Source organism: Jaculus jaculus, chromosome 2, assembly GCF_020740685.1.
Source record: "Jaculus jaculus isolate mJacJac1 chromosome 2, mJacJac1.mat.Y.cur, whole genome shotgun sequence".
NCBI lineage: Eukaryota > Metazoa > Chordata > Mammalia > Rodentia > Dipodidae > Jaculus > Jaculus jaculus.
In genome coordinates, this window is record NC_059103.1 from 408,378 (window position 1) to 433,097 (window position 24,720).

The following is a 24,720-nucleotide window of genomic DNA, read 5'->3' on the forward strand; positions in this document are numbered from 1 at the left end:
TCATCTGCCTTAAGTATGTGGGTCCTTTGGCTTTGTAGGCAAGCACCTTAACTGCTAAAGTGCTTTTTTTTTGGGGGGGGGGGTTTCAAGGTAGGGTTTCACTCCAGTCCAGGCTGACCTGGAATTGACTGTGTAGTCTCAGAGTAGCCTTGAACTCACAGCAATCCTCCTACCTCTGCCTCCCAAGTGCTGGGATTAAAGGCATGCACCACCACACCTGGCTATTTTTATTTATTTGAGAAAAAGAGATATACAGAAACAGGCAGGTAAAGAGAGTGAGAACGGGCATGCCAGGGCCTCCAGCCACTGCAAACAAAGTCCAGATGCATGCACCCCTTGGTGCATCTGGCTTATATGGGCTGTGAGGAGTTGAACCTGGGTCCTTTGGCTTTGCAGGCAAGCAGCTTAACCACTAAGCCATCTCTCCAGCCCAAGCCTTTTTTTCTTTTTTTAATGAAGTTTTGATAGTCCTTGCAAGGGTAGGGTTCTCTGCATATCGGTTACTTAAACTCAAGGTCTTCAACCTCTTGAGTGGACCCAGGGATTCATCAGTCTTTGCAGGATGAGTCTCTATGGTAGCATCAGCACAGGAGCCACAAACCCAGATGAGGCTCTTTGCTCTGGGCCTTCTCTGCATTGGTAATATACACACTAGGTGCCAGTGCTTAGCATTGCCACTGGTTCCGTCACATTGATAGGACTCAACATACATCTTTACAATGATTCATATGCGACAAGGGTTACTCACTCCGTACAGTTCTAGCCACTGGCTGTTCAAGAACTCTGCCCTTGGAGTAGGAAGATGGCTCTGTAGTTAAAGGTGTTTGCTCACAAAGCCAAGTTCCAGGTTCAATTCCCTATCACCCACATAAAGCCAGATATATAAAGTGGCACACATGTCTAGAGTTCATTTCCAATGGTAGGAGGCCCTGGAACACCCATTTCTCTCTCTCCACATAAAAAAAAAAAAAATTAGAAGCCAGTCAGGACTGGGGAGATGTCTCAACAGTTAAGGGTGCTTGCTTGCAAAGCCTGCTGCCCCAGGTTCAATTCCCAATCACCCATGTAAAGCAAAACATGGTGCAAGCATCTGGCATTCATTTGTAGCTACAAGAGATTCCTGGTGCACCCATATACATGCATACACATGTATACGTTTTTAAATTTTTATTTGAGAGAGAGAGAGAGAATATATATGGGTATGCCAGGGTCTCTAGCCACTGCAAATGAACTCCAGATGCATGCACAACCTTGTGCATCTGGCTTACATGAGTCATGGGGAGTTGAACCTGGATCCTTTGACTTTGCAGTCAAGCACTCCAACCACAAAACATTTCTCCAGCCCTAAACAAATTAAAATGAAGTCATCCTGGTGCTATAGGCCTATAATCCCAGAATTTGAGAGGTAGAGGCAGGAGAATGGGGAAGCTAGCCTTGGTTATGTAGCAAGACCCTGTCTCAAAAGATGGCCACCAGGCTGGGGGGTTGGCTTAGCAGTTAGGGCATTTGCCAGCAAAACCAAAGGACCCTGGTTCAATTCCCCAGGACCCACATAAGTCAGATGCACAAGGTGGCACATGCATCTGAAATTTGTTTGCAGTGGCCAGAGGCACTGGAATACCCATTCTCTTTCTCTCTCCCTCTTTCTCGCTGTCAAATAAATATTTTTAAAAAGATGGCCACCATGGTGGTGCACATCTGTAACCCCAAGGCTCAGGATCCTGAGACAGGATTGAAAGTTTGAGGCTAGCTTGGCTACATAGACAAACCATGTCTCAAAAAAAAAAAAAATGTGCTGGGCATGGTGGTGCACACCTTTAATCCCAGCACTTGGGAAGCCGAAGGGGGAGGATTGTGTGAGTTCGAGGCCACTCTGAGAATACAGAGTGAATTCCAGGTCAACACGGGCTAGAGTGAGACCTGACCTTGTGGGGGAAAAAATTGTTATGTAGATTTCACCACATATGCAACTGAATTTAAAGTGCTTGGACTGGGAAGCTGGCTAAGTGGCCAAGGTGCTTGCTGCACAAGGCGAGGCTCTGAGGTCAGACCCTTGGGACACGCATAAAGCCAGACTTCTGGTGACATTAGCATCTGTAATCACAGTGCTCCTGCAGTGAGATGAGCGACAGAGCAGAGAAGGCCTGGGAACTTGCGGGCCAGCTGGCCTCGCACATCAGCTAACGACATAGAGACCCTGCTTCAAAATCAAGTGACAGGCAAGGACTGACACCCGAGGGTGTCCTCTGACCTCCATATTCACACGCCATTACACACACGTGCCCACACACACACCCCCACTGCATGCAGGGCACAGCCTAAGAAGTATCTGTACACTTTGCCTTCCCACGGGAGCTCCAGGCCACTTGCAATCAACTCCAGTCCGCCTAGGATATTGTGGAGGTAGATCAACAGGCTGGGAGGCTAGGGCAGTAATGGTGTCCATTCTTCCCCGAAGGAGGAAGATGATGACACTTTTACCCATCCAAGGAGAAGGCCAAGAGTGTGAATGCCTGGAGTTCCTGACAGAAAAAGAGCCGCGCAACTTTGAAACCCATAAACCCAACCCTGGAAGGTTCGTTGAGAAGCGGCACACCTACGTTTCCATGTGTCACAACAGGAAAGCTTTTAAAACTTAATAAAATGTTCAACACGTTTGCTTATTATCGTTTAAGTCCTTTTTCTTTAATTTTTGATTATGCATATTCATTGTACATGGAACTGAATCACATAAGGACATGTGTGTGTGTACGCATGCAGGTGAGTGTACCATGGTGCACATGTGGAGATCAGAGAAAAACTTTCAATTCAGTCCTCATCTTCCACCTTGTTTGAGATTGTTTTCCTCAGTCTGAGCTTCTAGGAAATCCTCCTGCCTCCAACTTCCATCTCACCTGCTTTTTGATTTTTTTCGAGGTAGGGTCTCACTCTAGCCCAGGCTGACCTGGAATTCACTATGTAGTCTCAGGGTGACCTTGAACTCATGGCAATCCTCCTACCTGTGCCTCCCGAATGCTGGGATTAAAGGCGTGCGCCATCCCGCCTGGCTTACCTGCTGCTTAAAGAGTCTGGGGATTGAATTTGTGCACTCAGGGTTGAGCAGCAAGTGCTCTATCCACTGAGCTCTCTCCCCAGCCGTCCATGGAAGCTTTCACACCAGTGTACGTTGTACACTGAGTATCTTTCCTCCTTCTCGTCCTCACTCTTTTTCTCCCGTGACACCCCCCAAAGTTTTGTTTCTACTGTCATGGTTTAGGAATCTAGTTTTTCTTCCACAGGTGGATATCTAGTACATAATACTTATGTGATTATCTATATAAAATATAATTATATATTTATCTTTCTGAGACTGGCTTAATTCATTCATTAGCTCCAGTTTCATCCATTTTCCTGCAAATGCAAAATTTCATTCTTCACAGCTGACAAAATTTATGTGTACATGTATAAAGGTCCCACGTTTTTCTTACTCATTGTTTTCCTGTTGCATACCCAGCTGGGTTACATAACTTAGCTATGGTAAATAGTGTCCCAGCTGATGCACTGATGAATGATACAAAATGCTGAATATTTTCTTTTTTAATTTTTTTAATTTTTATTTATTTATTTGAGAGCAACAGAGAGAGAGAGAGAGAATGGGCGCGCCAGGGCCTCCAGCCACTGCAAACGAACTCCAGATGCGTGCGCCCCCTTGTGCATCTGGCTAACGTGGGTCCTGGGGAATCAAGCTCGAACCGGGGTCCTTAGGCTTCACAGGCAAGCGCTTAACCGCTAAGCCATCTCTCCAGCCCAAAATGCTGAATATTTTTAATTTTTTTTGATTTTTTTTTTGTGGCTCAACAGGATCTCATGTTTATTGAGAACTGATTAATGAGAGAAAGAAAGGTGATGTCCTTTCCTCATTGTCTGAACAAGAAACTGAAGAAACATTCACTACACATCTTATTTTTCTCTTCCAAAATGCATTTCTGGAAATGTGTTTTTACCACTGTTCTTAGCTTTGAAATCAAATTAATCCTGACTTATTCATTATAATGTACAAGAACAGAACATTTCTTAGAACTCCTGGTACTTTGAGTAACAAAGGATCAGAGAAAATGAACCACCTGTATAGATACAACCTTAGGTAACTGTTAAACTCTCCTTGATAAAAATTCTTCATAAAGCTTCTTCCAGGGCTGGAGAGAGGGCTTAGTGGTTAAGGTGCTTGTCTGCAAAATCTAATGACCCAGGTTCTATTCCCCAGTACCCACCTAAAGCCAGATGCACAAAGTGGCCCAATCATCTAGATTTTATCTGTGGGGGCTAGAGGTGCTGGCACATCCATCCTCATTCTTTCATCTACCTGCCTCTTAAATGAATAAAATATTTTTTAAAAATTTTATTTGCTATCAGAGTGAGTATGTGTGGGCATACCAGAGCTGCTTGTCACTGCAAAGGAACTCCAAGTATGTGTGCTACTTTTTGCATCTGGTTTAACGTGGGTGTTGGGGAATTGAATCTGGTCTGGCAGGCCTTGAAGCAAGCACCTTTAACTGCTAAACCTTCTGTCCAGCACCCAAGAAGAGACTATATATTTTTGGGTTTTCGACGTAGAGTCTCACTGTAGCCCAGGCTGATCTGGAATTCACTATGTAGTGTCAGGTTGGCCTCAAACAACTCTCTCTGCCTCCCAAGTGCTGGGATTAACGGTTTGCGCCACTACACCAGGCTAAGAGATTATTAACATGGAATGTATCACAAGGGGTTAATACAAAGAGATTTAAGAGAACACACCCAAGAGTATGGGCATGGACTTCTCAAGAGAGTTAAACTCTGTATCCCAAAAGGTTGCTAAGGAACTTAATGAGATCATAGGGAGGTTCCTGGCCTGCACTGGATGGGATTACAGCTGAAAAGCTAAAACCCTGACTAACGAGGCCTGCAAGGGATATTAAGACTTTTTTTTTTTTTTTTTTTTTTTTGGGTGTGTGTAAGTGCACATAGCCCACGAAGAGGCCAGAGGAGGGTGTCTGGGGTCCTCTGTTCTGCCTTTTTCCCCTGAGGCAGTCTCACCCAATGTGGAGCTCATCACACTTTTTCACTTAGGCTGGCTGACTAGCCAGCTGTAGTGACCCTCCTGTTTCCATGCCCCAGCGTGCACATTCATGTCTGTCTGATATGGGTGCTATAGACTGAATCCACGTCCTCATACCTGCACTATCCACTGAGCCATCTCCATCTCCCTCTCCTTAGCCCCAACAGACTTTTTTAAAAATTTGGAACATCTTCATAGCATGAAATAGTTACTTTATTTAACTTTATTTGCAGGTAGAGATAGAAGAGAGAGAATGGGCATACCAGGGCCTCTAACCACTGCAAATGAACTCCTGACGCATGTGCCCCTTGTGCATCTGGCTTACATGGGTCCTGGGGAATTGAACCTGGGTCCTTTGGCTTTGCAGGCAAATGCTAAGCCATCTCTTCAGCCTCCAGCAGACTTTTTAAATGAGAGAGTAAGAGAGAGAGAGAATGGGTGCACCAGGGTCTCCAGTCACTGCAGTTGAACTCCAGACATGTGCACCATCATGCATCACTATGTGTGTGTGGCTTACGTGAGATCGGGGGAGCCAAACACGGGTCCTTAGACTTTCCAGGCAAGTGCCTTCACTTATAAGCCATCTCCCCAGCCCCCAAGGCATGTTTTTATTGCAAACAAAGGTTATAGCTTGCTTTGTGAGGTTCCCAGAAATTGCAGGCTCACACCTGGGAAGGACTAAGGCCATACTTGAAGGTCATATATTCCCAGGCCCTAACTATGATCCATTGCCATTTTAACACTCTTCTTTGAAAATGTCTCTACATAGATCTGGTTGTGGTGGCGCACGTCTTTAATCTCAGCACTCAGGATACAGAGGTAGGAGGATCGCTGTGAGTTCGAAGCCACCCTGAGACTACATAGTGAATTCCAGGTCAGCCTGGGCTAGACTGAGACTCTACCTCAAAAAAAAAAAAAAAAAAAAAAAAAAGAGCTTCTATATAAAAGGCACATTGTATCTATCTGAGCAGTTTTCACAGCAAATTTTGTTAACTGTGCTGGAATTCTTGACTCTAAGTTAGACTCCAGGGCAAGGGGCTCCTGTCCTCTCTCTTTCCATGTCCCTTTCATTTTCCCTTGTCTCTTTTTTTTTCAAAATTTATTTTATTTTATTATTATTATTATTTTTTTTTTTTTTTTGGTTTTTCAAAGTAGGGTCTCACTCTAGCCCAGGCTGACCTGGAATTCACTATAGAGTCTCAGGGTGGCCTCGAACTCACAGCAATCCTCCTACCTCTGCCTCCCGAATGCTAGGATTAAAGGCGTGTACCACCACACCCAGCTCATTCAAATTTTTATTAACAACTTCCATGATTATAAAAAATATCCCATGGTAATAACCTCCCTCCCCCCACTTTCCCCTTTGAAACTCCATTCTCCATCATATCCCCTCCCCATCTCAATCAGTCTCTCTTATTCTGATGTCATGATCTTTTCCTCCTCTTATGATGGTCTTGTGTAGGTAGTGTCAGGCACTGTGAGGTCATGGATATCCAGGACATTTTGTATCTGGAGGGAGCACATTGTAAGGAGTCCTACCCTTCCTTTGGCTCTTACATTCTTTCCGCCACCTCTTCTGCATTAGGCCCTGAGCCTTGGAAGGTGTGATAGAGATATTGCAGTGCTGAGCACTCCTATCACTTCTTTCTAGCACCATGATGCCTTCTGGGTCATCCCAACATCTGCTGCTGTCTGGCTAAATGTATATACTATGCTTATCAAATTGCCCAGTAAGCACTTCTCTTAATGTTCATACCCTTATATTAATGCTACTCTCACTTTTGGTAGAGAATCTTCTCTTTTCCTTGTCTTTTTATGCTACCTCAAGTTTGAATATGAAGTGCCTCCCATAGGTGCATAGCTCCCTAGTTGGTTGTACTATTTTTGGAGAGCCCTGGAAACTTTAGGAGGTGGGGCTGGCTGGAGAAAATAGGTCACTGGGGGCAGTTCCTTGGGGGTATCTTGTCCCTCTCCTTCCTGTCTCCTAATTTCTTTTTCCTGTCCATTATATAAGAAGTTCCTCCAGGTACATCCTTCTCTTCCCATGACATTCCGCCCAAAGACAGGGGAAGAAATAACCACAGATGGAATCCTCTGAAAACAGGAACTAAAATCCATCTTTCCTCATTCAAAACGTTCTCTCAGGTATTTGGTCACAGCAAGAATTAATGGGACTATGACCTGGAGAGATGCCTCAGTGGTTAAAGGCAAAAGCCTACCAGCCTGGGTTGGCCCTGGTTCAATTTCCCAGCACCCACATCAAGTGACATAAAGTGGTGTGTGTGTCTGGAGATTGCAGCAGCAAGAGGCCCTGGTGCATCAGTTCATATTCGTTGTCTCTCTCTCCTATCATGAATAAAGAAATGTTTTGTTTTATTTTTCCCCCTGGTTTTTCAAGTTAAGGTCTCATTCTAGCACAGGCTGACCTGGAATTCACTCTGTATTCTTAAAGTGGCCTCAAATTTATGGTGATCCTCCTACATCTGCCTCCCAAGTGCAAGGATTAGAGGCATACATGACCATGCCTGGCTCTAAATAAATGTTTTTTTTAAAGTTTGAGGGGCTGGAGAAATGGCTTAGTGGTTAAGGTGCTTGCCTACAAAGCCAAAGGACCCAGGTTCCATTCCCTAGGACTCATGTAAGCCAGATGCACAAGGGGACACATGCATCTGGAGTTCATTTGCAACACCTGGAGGCCCTGGCGTGCCCCCCCCGCCAGCCTATCTCCCTCTCTCTTTTTCAAATAAAGAAAAAATAAGTTTAAAAATCAAGTTTGTGGGCTGGAGAGATGGCTTAGCAGTTAAGTGCTTGCCTGTGAAGCCTAAGGACCCCAGTTCGAGGCTTGAATCCCCAGGACCCACATTGGCCAGATGCACAAGGGGCGCATGCGTCTGGAATTCGTTTGCAGTGGCTGGAGGCTTTGGCACGCCCATTCTCTCCCTCCCTCCCTCCCTCCTTCCCTCTCTCTCTCCTTCTCTCTTTCTCTCTTTCTCTCTCTCTCTCTCTGCCTCTTTCTCTCTCTGTCTGTCGCTCTCAAGTAATAAGTAACAAAAAAAATTAAAAACCAAGTTTGTGACTAATGCAGCACTCATCAACATCTTTGTGACCAACCTTCTCCCTCCTGCCTGATAAGTAGTCACCCTCACCCCCTGGGGCACATCTGATGTGCTGGGAATCACCTTTTACCATGATCTTGGAGGGTCCTCTGATATCACCTGCTTCCTGGATCTCTTTCTTTCCTTGACATGCTAGCCAGCTTTCCATCACTGTGACAAAATAGCCGAGTTGATCAACCTATCAGGGTGGTGTATTTTTGCTCATTCTTTCTGAAGTTTCAGCCCATATTTGTTTGGTCTCATTGGCTCTGGTTTGTAGTGGCACAGTTCATGGGGTGGAGGGAAGTGTGTCAGGGAAAGCTGCTTACCTCGTGATGGCCAGAAACTAGAGACGCAGAGGGCTGGAGAAATGGCTTAGTAGTTAGGGCATTTACCGGTGAAGCCTAAGAACCATGGCTCGATTCCCCAGGACCCACGTAAACCAGATGCACAAAGGGATGCATGTGTCTAGAGTTTGTTTTCAGTGGCTAGAGGCCCTGGTATTCCCATTCTCTCTCTCTGCCTCTCTCTCTCTCTCTCTCTCTCTCTCTCTCTCTCTCTCTCTCTCTCTCTCAAATAAATAAAAAGAAATGAGAGGGCGGGGAAGGCCTCCAGTGACCTGACTTCCTTTCACCAGAACTCACCATCTTATATCCTGGCGATAATATTGGGAGCAAGGTAAACCCTTTTTGTATGTAGGTAGGTAGGTGGGATACAGGTCCAAAAGAAAATTGATGTCAAACTGCCTTGGTGAGACTAGAACACAACTCCAGGCTGGACCTGAACCTGCCTCAGCAACATGGAGATCAGGGACAGCTTCCTGGTTCTTCCTCCCGCCAGGAATTTTTTGTGGCCTTTTTTCCTGCTGGTGGGACCATTCTGAATCTGCCTCTACTCCCTGACCCACCAACCAGTCAACCTGAGTTCTTTGGCTTTGCCAGCAAGAGCCTGAACTGCTAAGCCATCTTTCCAGCCCTTACTTTTTAAAATAAATTTTTAAATTTGTAAATATAAAACAAAAAAAAATGTAATTCTTTCTCCCCGCCCCTCTCTCTGTCTCTCTCTTGCTTGCTGGCTTAAATGAACAAGCATGCCAGGGCTTCTTGCTTCTGCAAATGAACTCCAGACGCATGTGTCACTTTATGCCTTTTTATGTGGGTACTGAGGAATTCAAACCTGGACCAACCCAGGCTGGTAGGCTTTGTAAGCAAGCTCCTTGAAATTTTTTTTTTAATTTATTTCTTTGAGAACAACAAAGAGAAAAATAGGCAGATATATATATAGAGAGAGAGAATGGGCACACCAGGGCCTCCAGCCCCTCCATACATGTATGCCCCTTATTCTGCATCTCGCTAACATGGGTCCTGAGGAATCAAGCCTCGAACCGGGGTCCTAAGGCTTCATGGGCAAGCGCTTAACCACTAAGCCATCTCTTCAGCCTGTAAGCAAGCTCCTTTAACTGTTAAATTATCTCCCCAGTCCTACTTTTTCCTTCCTTCCATTTTCCTTCCTTCCTTCCTTCCTTCCTTCCTTCCTTCCTTCCTTTCTTTCTTTCTGCCTATTTTTGTGTTTGTGTAATGTATGTGCCCTTGGGGTGCCCCATGTGCTCATCTACAGTGGGGTGCACTTATCTACAGTGGTTAGAGCTGTGTCCTACTCCATCACTCTTCCACCCACTCTTTTTTTTTTCAAGGTAGGGTCTCGCTGTAGCCTAGGCTGACTTGGAATTCACTATATCATCTCAGGGTGGTCTTAAACTCACTGCAATCCTCCTACCTCTGCCTCCCGAGTGCTGGGATTAAAGGCGTGCGCCACCACGCCCGGCTGCACTCATTCTTATTAGAGCCGGAGTCTCTTACTGATCCCAGAGCTTGCTGTTTTGTTTTGTGTGTGTGTGTGAGTTCCAGCGAGTCTTGGGTCTCTCCTGTGGCTATAGATGTGCCCACGCCCAGCTGTTGAGGTGGGTCCTGGTGATCGAACCCGAGCAGTCTCTCAGGCCTCCTCAGGGCCTCATGCTTGTACAGGAAGTGCTCTCAACCTCTCAGCCAGCTTTCCAGCCCTATTTGCAGGCCTGCATCACCGTGCCTGGTTTTTGCACGGGTGGGGATAGAGGACAGGGCTTCTTACCTGCAAGGCAAGTGCTCTATGGACTGAGCCACATGCCCAGTCTCCTCTTGTGTTCCTAAGTATGTTGTAGTGCTTGGGGCAAAACTGATGGTTTAAACATCCAACCATAGACACAGCAAGGACTTTACTGGGGATTGTAGGCATGTACTGTACAGCTGAGCCACACCCCCAGAACCCTGCAATGAGGAGCTAGAACCATGTTCTTAAGTACTTAAAAAGGGCTACAGAGGTCTGGAGAGATGGTTTAGCAGTTAAGCGCTTGCCTGTGAAGCCTAAGGACCCTGGTTTGAGGCTCAATTCCCCAGGACCCACATTAGCCAGATCCACAAGGGGGCACACGTGTCTAGAGTTCGTTTGCAGCGGCTGGAGGCCCTGGCATGCTCATTCTCTTCTCTCTCTCTCTCTCTCTCTCTCTCTCTCTCTCTGTCTGTCTCTTCCTCTCTGTCTTTCACTCTCAAATAAATAAATAAAAATAACAAAAAATATTTAAAAATAAAGGGCTGGAGAGATGGCTTAGCAGTCAAGGCATTTGCCTGCAAAGCCAAAGGACCTTGGTTCGATTCCCCAGGACCCATGTAAACCAGATGCACAAAGGAGTGCATGTGTCTGACATTTGTTTGCAGTGGCTGGAGGCCCTGGCCCGCCCATTCTCTCTCTCCCTCTCTCTGCCTCTTTCTCTCCCTCTCTCAAAAAAATAAATAAAAATAAGGTTTAAAAAATACTTTAAAAATGTTTGTTTTCTTTCTGAATCTTCTATGATTATCCTTCCAGAAATTGATTTTCTAATTCTCTTGTTCCATTCTCTATTTTCCATCATTGTCTTTTATTCTTAGGACTATTTCTTCCACCTTCTCTTATCTCTCCTTCCAAAAGTCTTTTTATTTATCTAGCCACTTAATTTGTTTCTACAGATTTCCACTTTAAAGCCTCATCTTTCACTAACCCAGATCCCATCTCTGAGGTTATCAACATCAACTCTAGCCTTTGAAGGGAGGGTTTTTTGGGGTTTTTTTTAGTTTGATGTACTCATGAAGAAGGAGTCCATGAAAGATCTGTCATCCTTGCCTCTCCACTTATACCAGAAAGATTCTCATGGCTGAGTATGTGGCTCAGAAGTAGGGTACTTACCTAGAATCCCCCAGTGAGGGGCTGGGGGTACATTGCTCACTGATGGAGCACTTGTCTAACATGTATATAGGCCAAAGTTCCATGTAAAGCACTATAAATAATAATAATATAATAATAATAATAATAATAATAATAATAATAAAAATAAAAAATATCCGCCAGGCTGATTGGAGCTCTGAGAGTGGCTGCAATTGGTAGCCATTGGGAGTTCAAGTAGGAACCTGGCCATTCTGACAGTTGATCCCAGCCATCGGGGCTGCAGATCTTGGCATGGGGTGGAGCCCTGTGGTAGGTGTGTACTTAGTACACAGGAGGCAGTCAGTGAGTCTTTTCTCCTGGCCTGGTTGGCTTTCCTTTGACCTCTGGCAGATTTATGCTGACCTCTTTCCATTGTTCTGTTCTCTGAGCAGGCCACAGGAATAAGGTCCAGTTGTTCATTTTCAATAAGTAAAATATTCACATCCTTTTCATTTTCAGTATCTTTGTGAGCAATGGTATAGCACACCCTGCTAGGGAGCCCGGGGGGTTAAGTGTTCAATAACATCAAGTTTCAGCATCTCTATCACACCCTCCAAGGCTCAGGGTCCATTGCAGAAGAGGTGGTGGAAAGAAAGAGCCAAAGGAAGGGTACCACTCCTTACAATGCAACTGTTCAGACAGAAATGGGCCTCGATATCCATGACCTCGCAGTGCCTAGCAATACCTTCACAAGACCCTTATAATAGGAGGAAAAGATGATGACACCAAAATAAAACAGAGACTGATGGACAGAGGGAGGGGATATGATGGAGAGTATCATGGTTTATTGTCTGTAAGTATAGAAGCTGTCAATTAAAAAAAAAAATACATTAAAAAAATAATCAGGAGGCAGAGGTAGGAGGATCACTGTGAATTCAAGGCCACCCTAAGACTACATAGTGAATTTCAGGTCAGCCTAGGCTAGAAGAGACCCTACCTTGAAAAACCAAAATAAATAAATAATAAAATAAAATTTCAGGCTGGACATGGTGGCACACACTTGTTATCTCAGCACTTAGAAGGATGGTGAATTCCAGAGCAGCCTAGGCTCCATGTGAGTCCCTGTCTAAAACAAATAAATAAACCAAGAAATAAATGTGTGTTGTGGCAGTTGGTTTCTCATTACTAAGACAAAACACCTGACCCGTTGGAAAGGGTTTACTTCAGCTTTCATCTTCCCAGCCATATCCATTTACTTACTGACACGGAAGCCCAGCTGTTGAATCAGACTCACTAGCCAGCATGTCCTGGGAATCAATCCTCTCTCTGCTTCCCCAGCTCCAGGATCACAGGTGTGGGCTGCTACACACAACATTTTACATGAGCGTTGGGTATGTGTAGCAAGCTCTTTACCAGCTGAGCCATCTCCCCAGTCCTTTCTTCGGTCTTTCAAAGGGTCATCCCCTCCCTCATCAAAAGTTGAGAGGATAGCTGAAGAGATGACTTAGCGGTTAAATCACTTGCCTGCAAAGCCAAAGGACTCAGGTTCAATTCCCCAGGACCCACATAAAGCCAGATGCACAAGGTGGCACATGCATTTGGAGTTCATTTGCAGAGGCTAGAGGCCCTGGTGTGACCATTCTCTCTCTCTCTCTCTCAAATTAAAAAAAAAAAAAAAAAAAAACTGTAGAGGAGGTAGGTAGTATAGGGTTTTATAAAAATACATCTGTGAGGGAGAGCATTTTTTTCTTTAAGTTTAAAAATTTAGGCCAGACGTGGTGGCACATGCCTTTAATCCCAGCACTTGGGAGGCAAAGGTAGGAGGATTGCCGTGAGTTCAAGGCCACCCTGAGACTACAGAGCGAATTCCAGGTCAGCCTGAGCTAGAGTGTGACTACCTCAGGAAAAAAAAAAAAAAAAAAAATTAAAGCCAGTCTGGTTGTGGTGGCACACACCTTTAATCCCAAGCATTTGAGAGGCAGAGGTAGGAGGATCACTGTGAGTTCGAGGCCACCCTGAGACTACATAGTGAATTCCAGGTCAGCCTGGGCTAGAGTGAGACCTTACCTTGAAAAACCACACACACACACAAAATAATAACAAAAGTTAAAGCCAGACATGGTGATTCATACCTATGACCCATCACACAGACGGCTGGATGAAGCAGGATTGCAAGCTTGCTGGCCAGCCCGGGCTACTATGAGACCTTGTCTCACACAAACAAGCAAACAAACAATGTTGGAAACTGTTAAGCTTGATGCCTCCTGCCCCGATGGTCTAGCCATGGCTTATCATCAGCTTAGTGTCCTTTTTCCCTTCTCTCATTCAACCATCTTTTGCAAATGAAATTGCAAAACAAAGGGAGCTTTGTTGTCAGAAGTTACTCTGATACCGACTAGTCTAGCAGGGTTTAAAAAAAAGAAAAAAAAGCAGCTATTTGCGTTTGGTGCGTGGTCTGGGTTCATGGAGGTGGTGGTGTTAGTCACCTTCTGGCTAGGTGCCCGTGTGCTTGGACTCGGCTTGTCGGGGTGACTGACAGGCTAACAAAGAAAGGAAGGAAGGGGTGAATGGCAGTAAATCGGCTTCCAGTGTGAAAAGTGAACTGAGACAATCTGACCTTGCGTTTGCCCCCAAGCTTGCCATGTTGCACAGAAGAAATGCCATTCTTTTGGTTAGCCATACACAATTCAAAAATTAACTACCGTCTCTTCTTCTGAAACATTGAGTGGCTGTGCTGGGTGATAATGGTACTATGAGGCAGCCTGTGATATTCCTGGCATTGTAGGAAAAAATAAAAATAAAAAACTTAAGAGTCCTGGATTCAATTTGCAGCTCTTTTTGTAAATAGCTTAAACCTAGACAGATCTCATAATTCCTCTCTCCATCAAGTATCTCCTCTGTCAATTCTTTTCTGACCATCCCTTTGGGCTTCTGATAGTCATCTGTAAAATAGGGAGCTCACATGTTAAAACAAAAAATATCCTTGGGGCTGGAGAAATGGCTTAGTGGTTAAGGTATTTGCCTGCAAAGTCTAAGGACCCAGGTTCAAATCCCCAGGACCCACTTAAGCCAGATGCACAAGGTGGTGCATGTGCTTGGAGTTTGTTTGCAGTGGCTAAAGGCCCTGGCATACCCAGTCATTTTCTCTCTCTGCCTCCTCCTCTCAAATAAATAAAATAAAATAGAATTTTTTAAAATATCGTTGAACTGGGCAAGGAAGTACACACCTGTAATCTAAGTACCCAGGGAGGCTGGGGGCAGGGGAGTTTCCGGTTTAAGGTCAGGTTGGGCTATATAGTGAGACCTGCCTAAAAAAAAGAAAAGAAATCTGAACAGCCAGGCACGGTGACATACCACCATGATCCAAGTTCCTAGGAGGTAGAGGCAGGAGATCTAGGGATAGTTTTAGCCACAAAGTGAGTTTGAGGCCAGCTAGGCCGCATGAGATGCTATCTCAAAACAAAAGTTTATCTCCTGGAGAATGGAATTTCAAAGGGGAAAGTGTTGGGGGGGGGGGAGTTACCATGGGATTTTTTTTTATAATCATGGAAAATGTTAATAAAAAGAAAAAAAAAAAGAAAAAAAAGTTTATCTTTAAGTCCCAAGAAACAGGAGTTCACATACAAGGTTAGTATAATAGTCTGTGTTGAATTGTAACAAAATTCCTGAGGCTAGGTAACTTTATAAGAAAGAGATACATTTAACTCACAGTTCTGGAGACTTAAGGCCCCATATTTGGTGACGGCCCAAAGGTGGCACAGGCTGTCTGTCATATGTCAAGAGACAAGGAACATGTGCATGGGTCCCAGCCTCTGTCCCTTTTCTTATAAATCTCCCTGATTCAATCATGGGTGCTACACCTGGATGACCTTATTGAATCCTAATCACTTCCCAGAAGCCCGACCTGTAACTGCTTTGTAAGTTTCCACCCTCTCAACACTTTACAGTGGGGATTAAATTTCAACACAGGAGCCCTTGGCAGACACACCTGAGCCATAGCCTTTCACCACCTCCCTAGACCTGGTCATCGTTGATGCTGGGGACACAGCTCAGTTGGAAGAGTAGTTGCCTGGCATGCACAAAGCCCCAGGTTCCATTTCCAGCACTGGGCCCCATGAGACCTCGCCTCAAAACAAACCAAAACCCAAAATAAAGCCAATGACTCCTAACGCTGCCTCTCCAGCACGCACATAAATATGCACTGAGCCATCTCTGCGCCCATCTTTTTTGGAGGGCTCACGAGCTCATACTAGCATGAACAGTGCTCTTCCACACTGAGCCTCTCCCTAATCCTCATGATCCTCCTGCCTCAGCCCCTTGGATCACAAATGGGTGCTGGCAAGCCCAGCTGGACAGCCTCCTCGATAGCAGTGTTGCTTAGAGTCACTGTGACGTTGATGTCGCTGTCCTGTAGATGAAAACTCCAATGTTAGAGATTTAAGGGAATCATCTGAGATTCCGAACACCTACTGTCCACTCCAGGGAGTTCCTATCTCTGGGCTGAAATTACAGGTGTGTACTACCCACCTGGCATTTATGTGGGTTCTGGGGATCCAAACTCAGGTCCTCATACTTGCATAGCAAGCACTTTATTCACGGAGACACCCCTCCAGCCCCATTCCCAGTGCTTATGTGCACTGGGCTTTAAGCTCTATGATTTGTGCAGGAAGGAAATTCTGAGATTTGTTGACTTTTGTTTTGTTTTTTGAGGTAGGGTCTCCTTCCAGCCCAAGCTGACCTGGAATTCACTATGTAGTCTCAGGCTGGCCTCGAACTCACAGTGTTCCTCTTACCTCTGCCTCCCAAGTGCTGGGATTAAAGGCGTGTGTCACCACACTCAGCAAGATTTGTTGACTTGTGACAAAATAGTGCATGTTATTGCCTCTAGATTTGAGGGAAAATGGAGTCAGTCATGTTTGGGCGACCAAGAAATTAGAGTAGAGTGGTGAAAGCTAGATGTACGTATATAGGACTGCTCTGGAAGGAGTCTCAAAGAAAATATTGACTGCAATGACTCAGTGACTCCAGTATACCGTAGAAAATAGGCCTTCTCTTTGGGTGTGGTTTCAAGTCTGGTTTCCTGACCTACAGGCATTACGGGTCTGATATGAGTGACTTAGTCTTCACTTTCCTTCCTCCTCTCTTCCCCCCAAACCATGGGTATTTATTTTCCTTCTCCTTCATTCTCCCCCAAGACAGAGGCTCTTGTAGACCAGGATGGCCTCCTATGTAAGAATAACCTTCAGTAAGACCTGGTCTCCCCTCCTAAATTCTGGGATTATAGCCATGCATCATACCCAACTTCAATCCTCTTTTCCCTCCCCTTCCTTTCCCGCCCCCTCCTGGCTTCTCTTCTTTGACTTTTTTTTTTCCAGGTAAGGTCTCACTCTAGCCCAGGCTGTCTTGGAATTCACTTTGTAGTCTCAGAGTGGCCTCGAACTTTCAGTGATCCTCCTACCTCTGCCTCCCAAGTACTGAGATTAAAGGCGTGCACCACCACGCCCAGGTCTCTTTGATTTTTGAGTCAATCTTGCTATGTAGCCTAGGCTGGCCTGGAACTGGTGATGCTTATGCCTCAACCTCTGAAGTGTGCAGCACCATGCCCAGCTGCAACATTTTCTTTTGAACATTCAGGATAATTCCTTTTGACAAAGCAACCTAGGGTAGTGCTGTCCAAATATTCCAAGCAACTGGTAGGTTGATTGTTTTCCTAAGTCATTCGTTGTTGGCGACAATTCCCCACCTCCACCCCTTTCTTCTCACACTTGTATAAAAATTATTCTGCAAAAGATTGCATTCAGGGGAAGGGTGCATTTTTCCAGACGGCTCTATGAGACATTCCTAGTGGAACTCAGCCCCAGTCATTTGCAAAGGTCAGCCTTCCAAACCTAGCCCATTATTATAAAAATATTTCATCCAGATGGGCATGGTGACGCACACCTTTAATCCCAGCACTTGGGAGGCAGAGGTAGGAAGATCATCGAGAGTTCAAGGTCACCCTGAGACTACATAGTTAATTCCAGGTCAGCCTGGGCTGGAGTGAGACCCTACCTCTAAAGACAAAACAACAACAACAAAATTTCATCCAGGGCTGGGGAGATGGTTTTATGAGTGAAACACTTGCCTCGCCAGCTTGAGCATGAGTTTGGATCTCCAGCACCCACATAAAAACTGAGTGTGGCAGGACACACCTGTGACCCCAGCAATGGAAGACAAAGACAGAATCCCTGGGTAACTAGTCTAGTATGATGGGTGAGCTCTTGGTTCAGGGAGAGACCTTGTCTCAAAATATAAAGTGGGGGCTGGAGAGATGGCTTAGCGGTTAAGCGCTTGCCTGTGAAGCCTAAGGACCCCGGTTCGAGGCTCGGTTCCCCAGGTCCCACGTTAGCCAGATGCACAAGGGGGCGCACGCGTCTGGAGTTCGTTTGCAGAGGCTGGAAGCCCTGGCGCGCCCATTCTCTCTCTCTCCCTCTATCTGTCTTTCTCTCTGTGTCTGTCGCTCTCAAATAAATAAATAAATTTAAAAAAATATATATAAAGTGGGAGCCAGGCGTGGTGGCACACGCCTTTAATCCCAGCACTTGGGAGGCAGAGGTAGGAGGATCCAGGTCAGCCTGGGCCAGAGTGAGACCCTACCTTGAAAAACAAAAACAAAAACAAAACAAACAAACAAACAAACAATATATATATATATATATATATATATATATATATATATATATATGTATACATGGTGGGAAAGCAACTGAGGAAGACACCTGATGTTGACCTCTGGCCTCACATGTGCACACACATGCACTCACACATGCATACACACACAAATATATGTACACATATGGACACAAACCTGCAAAAAAAAATCCACCCAGAGGCACTGTGCTATGTAATAGTATTCAAGCCTTCTCTTAATCACTTGTCACTTGAAAATCCACCCATAATTCATAAACCCAGCTGGCCTGAGCCTTGTGTTCACTCTCGGTGGCGTGTTCACTCCTGGTGAGCAGAGTTCATGCTCAGTGACTACAGTTTGCTCTCAGTGGCTGCTGTTCACTCTTGTTGACTGATGTTTGCTCTTGGTGACCAAGGTTCATTCTCAGTGACAAGTGTTCACTCTCAGTGACCAGCTTCCCCTCTTGAAAACTAGCTAGGTATGATGTCACACACCTGTGATCCCAACATGCAAGAGGCCGAGGCAGGAGGATCAGGAGTTTAAAGTCTTCCTCAGTTACGTAGGGAGTTTGAGACCAACCTGGCTCTGGCTACATGGTACCCTGTCTCAAAATACCACCAACAGGGCTGAAGAGATGGCTTAGCAGTTAAGCGCTTGCCTGTGAAGCCTAAGGACCCCAGTTCAAGGCTTGATTCCCCAGGGACCCACGTTAGCTAGATGCATAAGGGGGCACATGTCTGGAGTTCATTTGCAGTGGCTGGAGCCCCTGGTGTGCCCATTCTCTCTCTCTATCTGCCTCTTTCTCTCTCTGCCACTCTCAAATAAATAAATATATAAAAGAAAAAAAATACCACCAGCAATAGCTGGGTGTGGTGGTGCACGCCTTTAATCCCAGCACTCAGGAGGCAGAGGTAGGAGGATTGCCATGAGTTCGAGGCCACCCTGAGACTACATAGTAAATTCCAGGTCAGCCTGGCCTAGAGTGAAACCCTACCTTGAAAAACTAAAAAACAAAACAAAACAAAACAAAAACCACCAACAAAAGAGTTCCAGGCTATCTTGAGCTACATAGTGAGAACCTGTCACAAAATAAAACTGTTTTCTACTTCATTCTGACGATTCTCCATATTAAGGAGAGGCATGGTGGCTCTGGCCTTATGCTGAGTGGAGGCCTCCCAAATCTCACTGTCAGAGCAGATCACAATGACTAGATCTCTAAGTGGTAACCTAGGGTGGAAACTCATCACCCAAATAGATGTGGCTTATGGATACAGAGCTGCTTAAGCCTTTTAAAAAGCAAAGCTTGGTGCTCGCTTCAGCAGCACATAGACTAAAATGGGAACGATGCAGAGATTAGCATGGCCCCTGTGCAAGGATGACATGCAAATTCATGAAGCATTCCATATTTGAAAAAAAAAAAGCAAAGGTTGGGCTGGAGAGATGGCTCAGTAGTTAAGGTACTTCTTGCCTGCAAAGCCTAAGGACCCAGGTTCAATTCCCCAGTACCCACATAAAGTCAGATGCACAAAGTGGTGCATGCATCTGAGTTTGTTTGTAGTGGCAAGAGGTCTTGGTGTGTCCATTCTCTCTCCCATCCTCTATTCTTTTTTTTAAATTTTTAAAAATATTTATTTATTTATTAGAGACAGAGGGAGGGAGAGACAGACAGAGTGAGAATGGGTCCGCCAGGGCCTCTAGCCACTGCAAACGAACTTGACACATGTGCCACCATGTGCTTCTGGCTTACATAGGACCTGGAGAATAGACGTGGGGTCCTTAGGCTTCACAGGCAAGTGCCTTAACCACTAAACCATCTCTCCTGCTCCCTCACCCTCTATTCTTTTTCTTTCTCTCTTTCTTTCTTTCTTTTTCTTTCTTTTTTTTTTTTTGAGGCAGGGTCTTGCTCTAGCTCAGGCTGACCTGGAATTCACTATGTAGTCTCAGGGTGGCCTTGAACTCATGGTGATCCTCCTACCTCTGCCTCCCAAGTGCTGGGATTAAAGGCGTACGCCACCACGCCCAGCTTTTTTTTTTTTTTTTTTTTTTTTTTTTTTTTGAGTAGGGTTTCACACTGGCTGACCTGGAATTAACTGTTGTCTCAGGGTGGCCTCGAATTTATGGTGATCCTCCTACCTCTGCCTCCCAAGTACTGGGATTAAAGGCGTGCACCACCATGCCCAGCTTTTCCACCTTCTATTCTTACAAATACATTTAAAAACTTTTTTAGAAAGAAGACTAGTTTTCTTTCTTGTTTTTTTTATTTTTAATGAGAGAGTGAGAGCAAGAGAGAGATAATTGGCATGCCAGGGCCTCCAGCCATTGTAATGGAACTCTAGACTTGTGCACATGTGTGACCTTGTGCATGTGTCACTTTGTGCTTATGACTTACATGGGATCTGGGGAGTCGAACATGGGTCCTTAGACTTCACCGGCAAGCACCTTAACTGCTAACCCATCTCTCTTGCCCTAAAAACATGTTTTTTGTTTGTTGGTTGGTTGGTTTTTTGACGTAGGGTCTTGCTCTAGCCCAGGCTGACCTGGAATTTACTATGTAGTCTCAGATTGGCCTCAAACTCCTGGCAATCCTCCTACCTTTGTCTCCCGAGTGCTGGGATTAAGGACATGTGCCACAACACCTGGCTCAGGAAGTTCTTTTGTGAAAAATATTTTTTTTATTTATTAGAGAGAGAAAGAAAGAGGCAGACAGAGAGAGAGAGAGAGAGAGAGAGAGAGAGAGAGAATGGGTGTGCTACGGTCCCCTGCCATTGCAAACAAACCCTAGATGTGTACCCCACTTTGTGCATCTACCTTTACGAGTGTACTGGGGAATTGAACCCAGGGCCATCAGGCTTTGCAAGCAAGTGCCTTAATCACTGAACCATCTGTCTAGTTGCCTCTTTGGTGAGTGTGTGTGCTGTGCATGTGTCTGTGTGCATGTGTCTGTGTGAATGTTTGTGTGTGTGTTGTGCATGTGAATGTGTGGATGTGCTTGTGTGTGTGTGCTGTGCATGTGTCTGTGTGGATGTGGTTGTGTGTGTGTGCTGTGCATGTGTCTGTGTGCATGTGTCTGTGTGGATGTTTGTGTGTGTGCTGTGCATGTGTCTGTGTGCATGTGTCTGTGTGGATGTTTGTGTGTGTGCTGTGCATGTATCTGTGTGAATGTATCTGTGTGGATGTATTTGTGTGTGTTGTTCATGTATCTGTGTGAATGTGTTTGTGTGTGTGCTGTGCATGTGTCTGTGTGGATGTGTTTGTGTGTGTGTGCTGTGCATGCGTCTGTGTGGATGTGTTTGTGCATGTGTGCTGTGCATGAGTCTGTGTGGATGTGTTTGTGTGTGTGTGCTGTGCATGTGTCTGTGTGGATGTGTCTGTGTGTGTGTGCTGTGTATGTGTCCATGTGAATGTGTTTGTATGTGCACGCTGTGCATGTGTCTGTGTGAACGTGTTCATATGTGTGGATCTCCATGTGCTCATGGAAGCTAGAGGTCAACCCTGGGTTTCTCCCTGTCACTCTCTACCTTATTTTCTAAGTCAGGTTTCTCATTGAACTGGAAGTTCAGCTCGTGGATTAAGTTAGCGAAGCTACCACAAAGCCCTAAACGTCCTCCTCCTCTCCACCTTCACTGCGCTGAGGTTACGGGCATGAACCATAACACTTGGCTTTTATGTGGGTGCTAGGGATTTGAACTCATGTCCTCATGCTTGCATAGCAAGCACCTTACCAATTGATCCATCTCCCCAGCTCCACATAGGAGAATCTTAATACATATTTGCTTGATAGTCTACAGAACAACAAAGACAAAAAAATGAAGCAATATTACTAATATTTGCATATAAATGATAAAATTGTACCTTCTAAAATATGGCTCTAGAAGAAACATAATTGAAGTCTTCATGCAATTTCATAGACTAAGTCCCATTCCCCTAGAGATGTCCTGAGCACATAGAGGCTTGATGAGATTTAGAAGGATGCAGATAGGGACAAAGTGTTCTTTGCATACTGCAGTGAGATGATGGGCATTGGAAAAAGCAGACTAGAAATATCTATCCGTGAAAAGATCATGTTCCCTATGCAGAAAGTACAGCTAGTAATTACATTGTATCCTTCCCTCACACAAACTAGATGCTATTAAACCCCGCATTAATTTAATTTGTTTTTATTCATGCCTTTAAGTAATGAGGTGCAGCTCCCACCTCTTTCTGGGGACTAGGGGAATCTTTGTCTAATTTATCAACACTTCTGTTTTCTGCACAGTCAGTATAAGACTAGAGCTTCAGCTCTCAGCAGAAATATGGGCTGGGTTGGGCATGGTGGTGTATGCCCGTAAGCCCAGCACACACAAGGTAGATGAAGGAGGATCAGAAGTTCAAGGTCATCCTCAGCTACATATTGACTTGGATACCAGCCTGGGTTACATAAGACACTGTCTCAAAAAAATATATCAATAAATATAAAAAGAATAGCTGGATATGGTGGCACACACCTTTAATCCCAGCATTTGAGGGGCAGAGGTAGGAGGATTACTATGAGTTTGAGGCCAGCCTGAGACTACATAGTGAATTCTAGGTCAGCCTGGGCTAGAGCAATTCCCTACCTCAAAAATAAAGGGTGGGGGGGCTACAGGGATGGCTTAGTGGTCTCACGTAAGCCAGATGCACAGTGATGCAAGTGTGCAAGGGTCACGCATGCACACAAGGGGATGCATGCATCTAGAGTTCAATTACAGCAGTTGGATGTCCTGGCACACCAATTCATATTCTCTCTCTCACACACACATAAAAAAGGTCAGTCTGTTGAGCTTACCTCAAAAACAAAACAAAACAAAATAAAACAAAACAAAAAAACAAAAACCTCATTTGTGTGTGTGTGTATGTCCCAAATACCTCTTGGAACAACAACGTATAAATTAAGAGTTGGAGGGTATTACAACTCAGTGGTTGTGCACATACCTAGCATGTGTGAGGCTCTGGGCGCAGTAGCCAGCATGAGAAATGAAAGGAAAGCTGGGTGTGGTGGCACACGCCTTTAGTCCCATCACTCATGGGAGGCAGAGGTAGGAGAATCACTATGAGTTTGAGGCCAGCCTGGGACAACTGAGTGAGTTCCAGGTCAACCTGGGCTAGAGTGAGACCCTAACTCAAAAAAAGGTGGCGGGGGGAGGGAAGAAAAGAAAAAGGGAGGAGAGTGAAGGGGTGAGGGTGAGAGTACCAATACTGTGCATCTAATTGTTTTTTATTCTTTTGTTTTATTTAAGAGAGAGAGCGAGGTAGAGAGATGGAGAAAGAATGGGCATGCTAGGGCCTCTAGCCACTGCAAACAAATTCCAGATGCATGCACTTCCTTGTACATCTGGCTTCATGTGGGTGCTAGAGAATCAAACTTGGGTCCTTTGGCTTTGCAGGCAAGTGCCTTAACCACTAAGCTGTCTCTCCAGCCCTGATTTATATTCTTTTGTGATGCTGGGGAATGGAACCTGGGGCCTTGCACATGCTAGGCAGGTACTCTGTCACTAAGCCTTATCCTTAGTCCCTCACTGAGGGAGTCTATTGCTGAGCCATGCCTGTAGCTCCTCACTGGGGAGTTTCAGACAGTGCTGTACCACTGATCCATACCCTCAGCCCCTCACTGGGGGACACTAGGCAAGATCCCTACCACTGAGCTACATCTCCAACACTAATAAAATTTTCTTTTCTTTTTTAGTTTTTTTTTTTTTTTTTCAAGGTAGGGTCTCACTCTAGCCCAGGCTGACCTGGAATTTGCTATGTAGTATCAGGGTGGCCTCGAATTCATGGTGATCCTCCTACCTCTGCCTCTGGAGTGCTGGGATTTAAGGCATGTGCCACCACACCCACCTCTGATCAAATTTTGATGGTACAGGTGCAAAGCAAAATTAACCTGGATCCCAGATGTATAAAAGATCTTGAAGGTGAATATAATCTCACTACCGGCCTCTGAGGCACCAGCTCAGTTACAGAAAGACACTCTTGGGAGGGAGACATTTATTTTTAATGTGTACGTGTGTGTGTGTTACAGTATATGTATGTACATATGCAGATGCCCATGCCCCATGTGCACGCATGTGGATATCAGAGAACACTGGGTAGCCTCTATCACTCTTCTGTATAGTTTCCTTGAGTTGGAGATGGAGATGGAGTCTCTCACCAAAGCTGGAACAGCCTTTTTTTTTTTTTTTACTGGTCAGATTGGCTGACCAATGAGTAGCAGCAATTCTCCTGCCTCTGTCCTCCATAGGACTGGGGTTACAGGCATGTGTAGCTATGTCCAACAGGCAGTTGAACTCAGGCCCTCATTGATCCATCTTCTCACAATGTAGGACAGACTAGCCTCAAACTTAATGCAATCCTCCCTCTTCTTCTTCTCCTCCTCCATCACCAGCACCACCTTCTTCTTCATCTTTTAAGTAGGGTCTCGCTGTAGCTCACGATGACCTGGAATTCACTATGTAGTCTCAGGGTAGCCTTAAACTCATGGTGATCCTCCTACCTCTGCCTCCCAAGTTCTGAGATTAAAGGTGTGCACCACCATGCCTGGCTCAGTGAAATCCTCTTGCAAACCTCCTGAGTGCTGGGAACACAGGTGTGTGCCAACACCCCTGGCCTTGGGAGGCATTGTTAAAGACACCTCCTCTCTTCAGAGATCCTCTGTA

At 45.2% G+C, this 24,720-nt stretch overlaps 1 protein-coding gene and 1 non-coding gene across 2 annotated transcripts in view; both read left to right on the plus strand.

Moving 5' to 3' along the window:
• The window catches only part of Kpna7 (karyopherin subunit alpha 7), a 59,001-nt gene that overhangs the window by 22,892 nt on the left and 11,389 nt on the right, over positions 1–24,720 (plus strand). The window lies entirely within an intron of this gene.
• Positions 19,359–19,462, plus strand: LOC123459025. The gene has a single exon (XR_006635955.1). It is a non-coding gene; the product is annotated as a U6 spliceosomal RNA (small nuclear RNA).